Here is a 10,813-nt window from a genome sequence, read left to right as displayed (position 1 = left end):
TTATGTGAGAGGTTAATTCTGGTTAATTTTTACTTTTGCTAAGGAAATAAAAATAAACCTAAAAGCAATTCAAAGTGAAGTGTAATAAAATGATTTTATATTAAAGCTGCTGGTGGAGGAGGAGGAACATTCTTTCTATGTGTACAGTGGACTAGGAAAAGGAAAAGAAGTGGGGGACATGCTATCATTGCCTCATTTTTGTTTGCTGAAGGGTGCTTCCGTGGCTGACAGGAATCATGCTAGGATTTGCTGGAGGAAATAGCCTGAGAAGATCATGTTCACCACTGGAGCATATGGTAATTTTATTGGACTCCATATGTAAGAAAGCCCTGTCTGGAAGTTTGTGATGATCAAGGGTAAGCAGGATTGTGCCAACGAGTAGCTGATACAACAAAACTGCTAAGGAAATCTGAGCTGTGGCAGACTCCCTGATGGAGTCAACAGAGCCTCTTCTGCTGGGTCCAGAGGAAGCCATTCAGTATTCATTCCGTATTGTGTGCTCCTGTCTAATTTTTCTAATCCCCCGCAGAACCTCACTGTAGCAGGCCAAGGAGAATTTGTGTGACTAGAGCAATCCCAAACTTGCCCTGCAGATTTTTCAGTATTGTTTGTGGTCAGGCTTAGACATATTTTGGGGTGAATGCAGTGCACAACACTCCCTAAACATTAGGGTGACCAGATGTTCGGATTTTATAGGGACAGTCCAATTCATCCCATCCCAGTTTTTCACATTTGCTGTCTGGTCACCCTACTAAGCACATACATCTTTTCTATTGTCATAATACATTCTTCTATCATCGTTCTTATGTCTATTTGTTTGGAATGATTCAAATGAATCAAATCATGGCTAAGGGCAAGATGTACTACAAGAAAAACAGTCAGCATGAAGATTAATGTCCATTAAAAGTAGAAAGGAACATAGTTCTGCCAAAATCCTAGCTCTGACATAAGCTCTATTTATTTGATGGTACAACTGATTAAGTTATAGCAAGCCACAAAACAAAAATAAAAAAAATGTACACATTTTAGTTGTGAGCATATCCATTGTACAAGCTTGATTAGCACAAGCAGACATTCTTCATCTTCTTTCAAGGTAACACACTGTTCACATCAGATTTCATTCAATCAAAACAATGATTGATATAACCAAACTCTTATGACTCAGTGGGTTTATGTGAGAATCTACACCTTTCACATTACTCAGCATTTTTCACTTTGTGGTTCACAGTCATGCTGGTAGGGCATAACAAATGGGGTCCTGCAGGGATCAGTTCCGGGTCTGATTCTGTTCAACATCTTCATCAATGATTTAGATAAAGGCACAGCGAGTAACGCTTATAAAGTTTGTGGACGATATCAAGCTGAAAAGGGTTGCAAGTGCTTTGGAGGATAGGATTAAAATTCAAAATATTCTGGACAAACTGGAGAAATGGTCTTAAGTAAATAGGATGAAATTCAATAAGGACAAATTAAAAGTACTGCACTTAGGAAGGACCAATCAGCTGCACACATACAAAATGGGAAATGACGGCCTAGGAAGCAGTACTGCAGAAAGGGATCTGGGGGTCATAGTGGACAACAAGCTAAATATGGGTCAACAATGTAACACTGTTGTAAAAGAAGCTAACATTATTCTGGGAAAAGCAATTCTTCTGCACTACTCCACATTGATTAGTTCTCAACTGGAGTAGAACTATATACCCGTGAGCCTAGAAAAAGGGGACAGATGCTCAGAGGGGACAGTGACTCTGCTACTGATCACTTTTCTGTGGAGTGAAACTAGAGGCTGCTTCCCAGTGAGACTCTCCCAACCCACACTCCTCAACCTCCCTTCCCACAAACACATCTGAAAGTTATTAGGGTCAAATAGTCTTCTTCCCTTCCACTTCTGTTGGCTATATTCTCCTGGCACCTCCTCTGGGCTGTTCCAGCCAACACATCCAAGTTAGTTATATCCCCACTAATATCCCCTTCACACAAACACCTTTCTTCCCACATCTGTATGAATACAAATTACCCTCTTCTCATTTCCCTCCCAAGTTCCTTTCCTCTTAGTGGGAGTCCTAGTCCCTCATATGACACCAGCACTGATTCCACTAGTGAATACTGTTACCCATTCAGATAAATACATGACAATTTTCTGTTCCTATTACTGGCCTTGGGGCTAGTCAGTCCCAGATGTCCAACAGAAATATTTACAGAGTTAGAAAAGAATGAAGCTACACATCACTGTTCAGTTCTTCATTGCTGATCCACTTTCATCTGCCCTCAGGCTTTGAGTATGTCAGTCCAAGGAAATAATAACCAGCTCTTGTGTGGTTAGAGAGAAATTCCTGGAATAAAAGGTGTCGTGGAAAAAGAGAAATTCCTGGAATAAAAGGTGTCGTGGAAAAATTGACCACACCTTTGATTTTGGGTCAGACACAGCCTGAGGCACCTTTATTGGGGTACAATTATGCATAAAGGGAAGGTCAATGTAGCCCCACGCAAAGAAGGGGGGGGTAGCTGCCTTGCCTTTAACAGACTTTCACCAAGCTTATAAAGGCCAAAACCACAAAGCATAATTACACATCACACACGTTACCAACTCCTTATTTGGCATACTTTCTTACTTTTAGCGAGCCTGTCACCATCTAGGGCTTTTCCTGCTATTGTCCCAAATGTGGTTTTCGTTGGTAGTCTGCCTGCCTGTAAGACCCCTGCTTGCGGTTACTTCTGCAAAAGCTCTAGCTAGACTCTGCGTATTACAGCTGGGCACCTTAGGGCCGCTTGGTTTCTTTTTTTGCTTTACTTTCTGGTGCCCGTTATATAGACAAACAAGAATTGCAGAAGTTAACCTTTGTCCTATATAGCAATTGGGTTTTGCTAACAGGCCTGGGCCTGAAAGGCAGGGGTTAGGATGCAGTTTGCTTCTGACCCTATGGGTGGGGGTCTGGCAGCTAACTCAGCTTGGGGCAAGCGGGACCCCTTAAAATCCCTATCAAAGGAAAAAGCAAATTGGAGGCACACCGAGACATATTTCCCTCCACCACAGACAATCCCACCTAGTTCAGTTCAGAGTGACTCTGAATATGAAACATGAAATGGGTAAGTTGACAAAGGGACATGAGCTGCTATCACTGTGGCCAGAGAGGCCGCATACGGTCCCAGTGCCCCAGGCTCAAGGACAGACAGAGCCGACTGACCCCCACACCGGGTTAACTTGGTAGAGGCCCAGACGGACAAGAGGCAGGCTTCCCAGGGGCTGGCAGCTTATCAACTGCTCAGGAGAGAGGCGGTCCCCAGGTCGGCTCCTCTGGGGGCGTTGGATGCCCCGGACTCAAGGTTCTCGGTTTACAGGGTGGGCTGTCCCTGTGGAGCGAGTGTCTTGTTCCCTGGAGGTGGATGGGAGGAAAGTCTATGGATACTGGGACACGGGCGCTGCGGTGACGCTGGCCCGGCCCGAGGTGGTGGCCCCAGATCAGGTGATGCCCAACACCTTCCTGACCCTGATGGGGTGGGTGGGACCCCATTCAAGGTGCCCGTGGCGATGGTGCATCTGAAATGGGGACAAGGAGGGCCCCAAGGAGGTGGGGTGCACCACCATTTGCCCACCGAGGTGTTGATGGGGTGGGGATCTAGAGGACTGGCCAGCAACCCCGAACGCCTTAGTCGTGACCCAGAGCTGGCGAGGACACTACGTCCTGACCTTGGGGAGGATGTCACCCCAGAGGCACAGAACCCTACCCTGGTGGGGCGGGAACACCCAAAGGCAAGGCTCAGGAGGCTGTGGCTTCTGACCCAACCCTTCCCAGCCGACGAGTTCCAGGCCAAGTTGCAGAAGATCCTCCTTGCGGAGACCAAGGGACCTGGCTGACCTCAGTGTGGTACAGTCCATGAGGAGAGGTTTCAAGGAGAGGTTCCTGTGGGAGAAGGTGTTCCTGTACCGAGAATGGGCTCCCCCAGGGGTAGTAGAGGCATGGGGGATCAGGAGACTTCTGGTGGTTCCTCAGAAGTTTTGCCACAAGCTACTGTACCTGGCCCATGATATCCCTCTCGCAGGGCACCAGGGAATTCGGCGCACCCGGCATAGGCTGCTACAGAAATTTTACTGGCCTGGGGTCTTTACCCATGTCCGACAGTATTGCCAATCCTGTGACCCCCTGCCAGAGGGTGGGGAAAGCCCGGGACAAAGGGCCTTTACCCATCATAGAAGAACCTTTCCAGAAGGTGGCCATGGACGTAGTGGAACCTCTCAGCAAGACGACCTGGTCGGGGAAGAAATACATTCTGGTGGTGGTAGATTTCGCCGAAGCGGTGGCCTTGTCCTCTATCAAAGCAGACACTGTGGCAGATGCGCTGCTGATGATTTTCAGCAGAGTGGGGTTCCCCAAGGAAGTCTTAACGGACCAGGGGTCCAACTTCATGTCGGCCCTGCTCCGGTGCTTGCGGAGAAATGCGGGGTCCGGCACAACTGGGCCTCAGCGTATCACCCGAGTCCAACGGGCTGGTGGCAAGGTTCAACGGGACTCTAAAGATGATGCTAAAACATTTATGAACCAGCACCCGCAGGACTGGGACAAGTACTTACCTCACCTGCTGTTCGCATACAGGAATGTACCGGTTTTTGCATTTTGAACTGTTGTATGGCAAGCGGTAAGGGGGCCCTAGACCTGATGAGAGACGAATGGGAGGAAGGCGGTGGAGTATGTCCTGTCCTTCCGGGAAAGACTTGCCGAGCTCATGGGCCTGGCCAGGGAGAAGCTGGCCCGAGCCCAGAGGCAGCAGAAGGTCTGGTATGACCGCACGGCGCAGGCCCGCGCCTTCACCACCAGGGATCAGGTGATGGTTCTCATCCCCGTGAGCAAGAACAAACGCCAGGCTGCCTGGGAAGGGCCCTTCAAGGTTGTCAAGCAACTAAATGAGGTAAACTATGTGGTGGAGCTGTCGAACCGGGCGCACCACCGCCGGGTGTACCATGTGAATATGATGAAGCCATATTATGACAGGGGAACTGTGGTGTTGGCTGTGTGTGGACATTGGGAGGAGCAGGGAGATGACCCTTTAGTGGATCTATTCCTGGGACAAAAGCTGGTTCCCCCTGGAAGCAATTCCCCTCTCTAATCAGCTGACCTTGGCCCAGCACGCTGAGATCAGCGGGGTGCTGCATCTGTACGGACAGCTGTTTTCCAACCAGCCTGACGCACTAATTTGACTCTCCACCGGGTGGAGACCGGGTCACATCCTCCTATAAGATGCTCCCTTCCGAGTCACCACGAAACTGCTCAAGACCTGGAAAGAGAGGTCAGGGACATGCTGGCTTTGGGGGAGATCCAGCCGTCTTCCAGCCTTTGGGCCTCACCAGCGGTGCTGGTCCCCAAAAGGGATGGGTCGATCCGGTTCTGTGTGGACTATCGAAAGCTCAATGCCATCACTGTATCCGATGCCCAGGCCTGACGAGCTCCTAGACAACTGGGAGGCGCTCGATACCTCACCACCATGGATCTTACCAAGGGCTACTGGCAAGTGCCGCTGGATGCAGCTGCAGGCTAAAATCGGCCTTTATCACCCCCTGGGGCTGTATGAGATGCTGACCCTGCCTTTCAGCCTCAAGGGTGCGCCGGCCACCTTCCAGCGCCTGGTGGGTCAGCTACTGAGGGGGATGGAGAGTTTGCCCTGGCGTATATTGATGACATATGTGTCTTTAGCCACACCTGGGGTGACCACGTGTCCCAGGTTAAACAAGTGCTGGACCAACTCCGAGAGGCTGGGTAAAGTGCAAGGTGGGGCTGGCTGAAGTATCTTATTGGGCCATTGGGTGGAGCGGCTGCCTAAAGCGAGAACCAGCCAAAGTGGAGGTGATCAGAGACTGGCCAGCTCCCCAAACCAAAAAGAAAGTCCAAGCCTTTATTGGGATGGCGGGGTACTATTGAAGGTTCGTGCCCCACTTTAGCGCCATAGCCGGCCCCATCACTGATCTGTGCAAGAAGGGGAAGCCAGACATGGTGGTCTGGACAGAGGAGTGCCAGGAGGTTCTCTGGGCGCTGAAGGAGGCTCTGGTTAGTGGCCCAGTTCTGGCAAACCCAGACTTTGACAAGCCCTTTACTGGGGGCGGTGTTAATGCAGGAGGATAAAAAGAGGGAGAGACACCTCATCGTGTACCTGAGGAAGAAGTTGCTACCCCGGGAGCAGAACTACGTGGCCATCGAGAAGGAATGCCTGCCATGGTGTGGGCCCTTAAGAAACTAGAGCCATATCTCTTTGGGCGACACTTCACCGTGTACACCAACCACTCTCCCCTAACCTGGCTGCACCAGATGAAAGGAGCCAATGCCAAGCTCCTGAGGTGGAGCCTGCTCCTGCAGGATTATGACATGGCCGTAGTCCATGTGACGGGAAGTGCCAACCTGATAGCAGACGCGTTGGCCCGGAGAGGGAGCAGGGGCAAACTTCCCAGGTCACTGGGCAGTTCAGTCTCGAAGGGGGAGAGCTGTGATACAGTAGGGACTGTCTGTGTGGGGATGGGAAAGCCGGGATGACTTTAGGTGAAGGACAGGACCTGAGCCTGTAACCTGAGCCAGGCAGGGAGGAGGTGGGGTTCGACACCTTTGCCAGGAAGCTGGACAAAAGAAGAGAGCCTGCTGGAAGGAGTTAGTTCAATTTCGGTTTTGGGCTGGGGAGGAATTCAGGGAATTCCAAGCTGGGAACTAAGCTTCCTGAACCCCAGAAAGACTTGATTGAGGGTCCTGGTTGTGCCTACAAGCTCTGCTGTAGACTGAGTTCCTGTTGTCCAATAAACCTTTGTTTTACTGGCTGGCTGAGAGTCACTGGGAGTCCCAGGAAGAGGGGTGCAGGGCTGATTCCCCTGGCTGGAGCTGCACAACCCCTTGGTCACGCTCCCCGGCCGAACCCCGCAACCCCGCAGCACCGCTCTCCTGGCGGGAACCCCGGATACCCACAGTCCCACTGCTCCCGGCCCACGCGGCCATTCTGGTGGCCCTACCCGGCCCGAACCCCGCAACCCCGCGGTTGTGCTCCCCCGGTCAGAGGTCCGCATCACCGCGGCCCCGCTCTCCCAGCCAGAGTCCCGCAACCTCGCGGTCCCGCCACCCCGGCCAGAGCCCCGTATTCCCTGCTCCCTGGTGCTCAGATGGCACTAGGGGAATATTGGCCAACCCAGGTTCTAGTCCCCAGGTCTTTACACCTGGATAGTTAATTACAATTTCATTATAGCCAAGAGCTCCACAGACCTCAACTATGGTCTGGACGGCTTCTGGAAGTTCTGGGTTTTAGGCAGCTAATCCTGCTCAGAGACAGGGCAGATGAGGACTGTGGGGGAAATCCCTTCCCTTCTGGTACATGTTGGGCAGCAGAGAGGCTTGTTACCTCCTCCCCACTGCCCGTGGCACTGTCACTGCATCCCTCTCACTCACTCACCGTCTGGTTTATTTCTCCTGTTCCCAGGCCAAGTTATGACGATGGGGAAGCACTCACAGGTGAGAAGCACTGGTGAGACCCCAAACACATACCCTGGCCTCTCTGGTTCACATCCTCCTGCAGGCTTTGTCCCCGATCATTTCTTGTTTCTCTAGACGAGACATTTTCGCAAATGTCAGAATGCCTTGGTGCTCAACAGCATGAAACAACCCTTTCTCCTCCCCAAAGTGCTTTAATGCCCGTTCTCTCTCCCAGTCTCACTCCTGCCAGGCATTACAGACCTGTCTCTCTTCCCATTGCACAGATTGGGATGCTGAGGTACAGAGAGAGGAAATGACCTACCCCAAGTCACATGGCAAAGCAATGGCAGAGCTAGAGAGAAAAGCCAACAGCTCTCACTGACATCAGCAGACAACAAGCCCCCAAGAAGGAGGGACAGAGCCCAGGAATTGGACGGGGGGGGGGGGAATTTTCATAGACACAGTTTTCTGTTAGAAAATCACATGAACATTAAACAAGTTTGGTTTGTGGAATCATGAAACAATTGGGATGAAAATTCTTTGCAAAAATATTCTGTTTTCCAAATCAAAAGAATCTCCCGTTGGTGGCATCCCGTTAAACTCTCTCTTCGCACACAAAGAGGAGACACTTTGATTTAGAAACGAGATAAGATGCTCCCCTTAATGATTTAAAGATAATAAGATACCAATAAAATTGACTCTTTCAGCCTTTACACAGCAGACCCCACTGATGGCATCCAACTGGGGCTGTTTGGGGCCAGGTCACCTAATCAAACATTCTGATACCCAGGGGAATGGGAAAGTGCTAGCCTGCAGTGCCATCTCGAGGCCACAGGAGAAATCGCCAACTGCTGCACCTGCGTGCACTGGTGGTTCGGTTAACATGGAAAGCTGCATAATGGGAAAACAGGGGTCTGCTGAACTACGTCATAATCTGCAATGACTCAACCCGATAGGACACCTCCTGTGCTGCATTGCTACTAGTGACCTTCTCATATGGGTCCCCACAGCTCCGCAGCCTCCCCCCACCAGGAGGCAGGTGTGAGAGGCTTGTTATCCCCAACCGACAGAGGGAGAAACGAAGGTTGAGAAAGGCAAAGGGCCTTGTCTTACATCTCAGGTGTCCTGACTTTCAAATTAACCATCAGTCTGGAGTTTCACACACTGAATGATCAGAACAAAGTGACCTCGAATGAGCTACAGACCAACCGCCATTCAGAGTGATTATTCAGCAAGTGTTGTAGAAGCACCAGAACCAGGACCGGCTCAGAGACAATCAATGTCGAGAAGGCAGGAGAACAATTCACCAAGCGGATGATTGGTTCTGGCTTATTTGCTGGGCCTTAAAAGAGAATAACAAAGTCCTGAGTCTCCTCCCTTCACTAGATCCCCTGCTCCAATCAGCATTGAGACTCTGGCAGAGGCTGAGGGTTCCCCAGATGGCCCAGGGATGGCTCAAGTCACCAGTGAGGATCGCTCTCAGAGCAGCCTTCCTGTCCCATCTCTTTGGGATGGCCTCCCTCCACGAGGGATAAAGAGCAGCCCCCTCCTTGCCAGTGGAGGGAGGGAAGTAGGAAAAAGAGAAACCAAAAATGATGAACCCCAATGTCCCCCTGACTCTAATGAACAAAGGCCTAGGTGGTAAAAACAATTCAGCCACCTTAACCTAGTGTTTTCCATGCCTTGAATTTGGCCAGCACCATGTGGGTCAGGCTGGCTAGGTACCAAACCTCTCTGGGGCTCTTACCTTCTCCACAGGGATGTCTGTCTTCTCACTAAATTAGCAGTGGGAACGGGGAAAACTCCAACGAGTCTTCTCCTCGTGCTCACAGACATGACCCAGAATTCTCTCTCAGTCCTCAGGGAGAGACCTAAAGAAGGAGACTCTCTGCAGCAAAGCCACGGGGGTCTCTGACATCGTCCCAGCCCTGCAGCCTGTCCTACCTGGCCGTTGTCATGGACTCTCTGTGAGATCACCGCCTCCCAACCTCCTTTGACCAATCAGCTGAGGTGCTGCAAAAGGCCCTTGTGATGTCACTGCCACACTCACCCCTGCCCTGCAAGGCTAATGTCCAGCCCCTGGCCAGCCCCTTTGCATGTTTGAGCTGCTCCCCCTGTGTCACCCCCACGCACTCAGGGTCAGTGCTGGAGATCAAGCAGGCAACACATGGCAACCTCAGAGACTCTCAAAGTGCCACACTCAGTTTTGCAGAGATTTGGAGACTAAGGCCAGACGAGACGGTCAGATCATCTCATCTGACCCCTTTGCACATCACAGGCCTCCTGTATGGCGCAGTAGCAAGTTTTGGACCAAAGCAGACTCCAGAAAGGCACCTCATGAAGGGATGGAGAAAGCACCACTTCCTTGGTAGTCTGGAGGAAATTGATGCTGTGCGGGCAGGAATTGACCCCAGGGCCATACTTGTGAGTCTATATCATAACATACACGCACAGCAGCACTGCACAAAGTTTGTATATGCCACCTTAACTCTGATGGTTCCTAACGTTTAAAGGCCTGGTCTCCATGGTGTTCTTCGTGCTTGTAGAACTAGTTTGGGGAGAGATGCACTAATTTATTTGTTATAATGAGGGGGTCCCCCAGGGTGCAACCTGGAGCTGGGATACCGCTGAGCCCTCTGTCTCCCCAGCCTGGGCTGCCTCTCACACTGCTGCTGGGAGAAGATGCAGATCGCTCCCGGCCCTGCACTCACACAAACCTTTACACAGGCAGCTATGGCGCAAAACTGGGGCACGGACCTTCGATAGTACCCCGCCATCCCAATAAAGGCTTGGACCTTCTTTTTGGTTTGGGGAGAGGGCCAGTCTCTGATCACCTCCACTTTGGCTGGTTCTCGCTTTCGGCAGCCGCAACCCACCCGATGGCCCAGATAAGATACTTCAGCCAGCCCCACCTTGCACTTTACCCAGCCTCTCGGAGTCGGTCCAACACTTGTTTAACCTGGGACACGTGGTCACCCCAGGTGTGGCTAAAGACACATATGTCGTCAATATACGGCACGGCAAACTCTCCATCCCCCTCAATAGCTGACCCACCAGGCGCTGGATGGTGTCCGGAAAGGGGAACATCTTATAGGAGGATGTGACCCGGTCTCCACCCAGTGGACAGTCAAATTAGTGCGTCCAGGCTGGTTGGAAAACAGCTGTCGGTACAGATGCAGCACCCTGCTGATCTCAGCGTGCTGGGCCAAGGTCAGCTGATCAGAGAGGGGAATTGCTTCCAGGGGGAACAAACTTTTGTCACAGTGAATAGATCCACTAAAGGGTCATCTCCCTGCTCCTCCCAATGTCCACACACGGCCAACACCACATGTCCCCTGTCATAATATGGCTTCATCATATTCACATGGTACACCCGG

General features: G+C 51.2%; 1 long non-coding RNA gene across 2 annotated transcripts; it reads right to left on the bottom strand.

Annotated features, from left to right (window-relative positions):
- Positions 1–2,275: 2,275 nt before the first annotated feature.
- Positions 2,276–9,225, bottom strand: LOC120391539. Of its 2 annotated transcripts, none has more exons than XR_005591385.1 (3): positions 9,184–9,225; positions 7,417–7,567; positions 2,276–2,333 (listed from the first exon to the last, which is right to left on the bottom strand). It is a non-coding gene; the product is annotated as an uncharacterized LOC120391539 (long non-coding RNA). The 2 variants fall into 2 exon arrangements; XR_005591384.1 differs by lacking the exon at positions 9,184–9,225 and adding an exon at positions 8,550–8,591.
- Between the last annotated feature and the right edge of the window lie 1,588 nt (positions 9,226–10,813).

The sequence above is a fragment of the Mauremys reevesii genome, linkage group 26 (genome assembly GCF_016161935.1).
Source record: "Mauremys reevesii isolate NIE-2019 linkage group 26, ASM1616193v1, whole genome shotgun sequence".
NCBI lineage: Eukaryota > Metazoa > Chordata > Testudines > Geoemydidae > Mauremys > Mauremys reevesii.
Note: the sequence above shows the minus strand (reverse complement) of the source record. Positions and strands in the feature narration are given on the sequence as shown.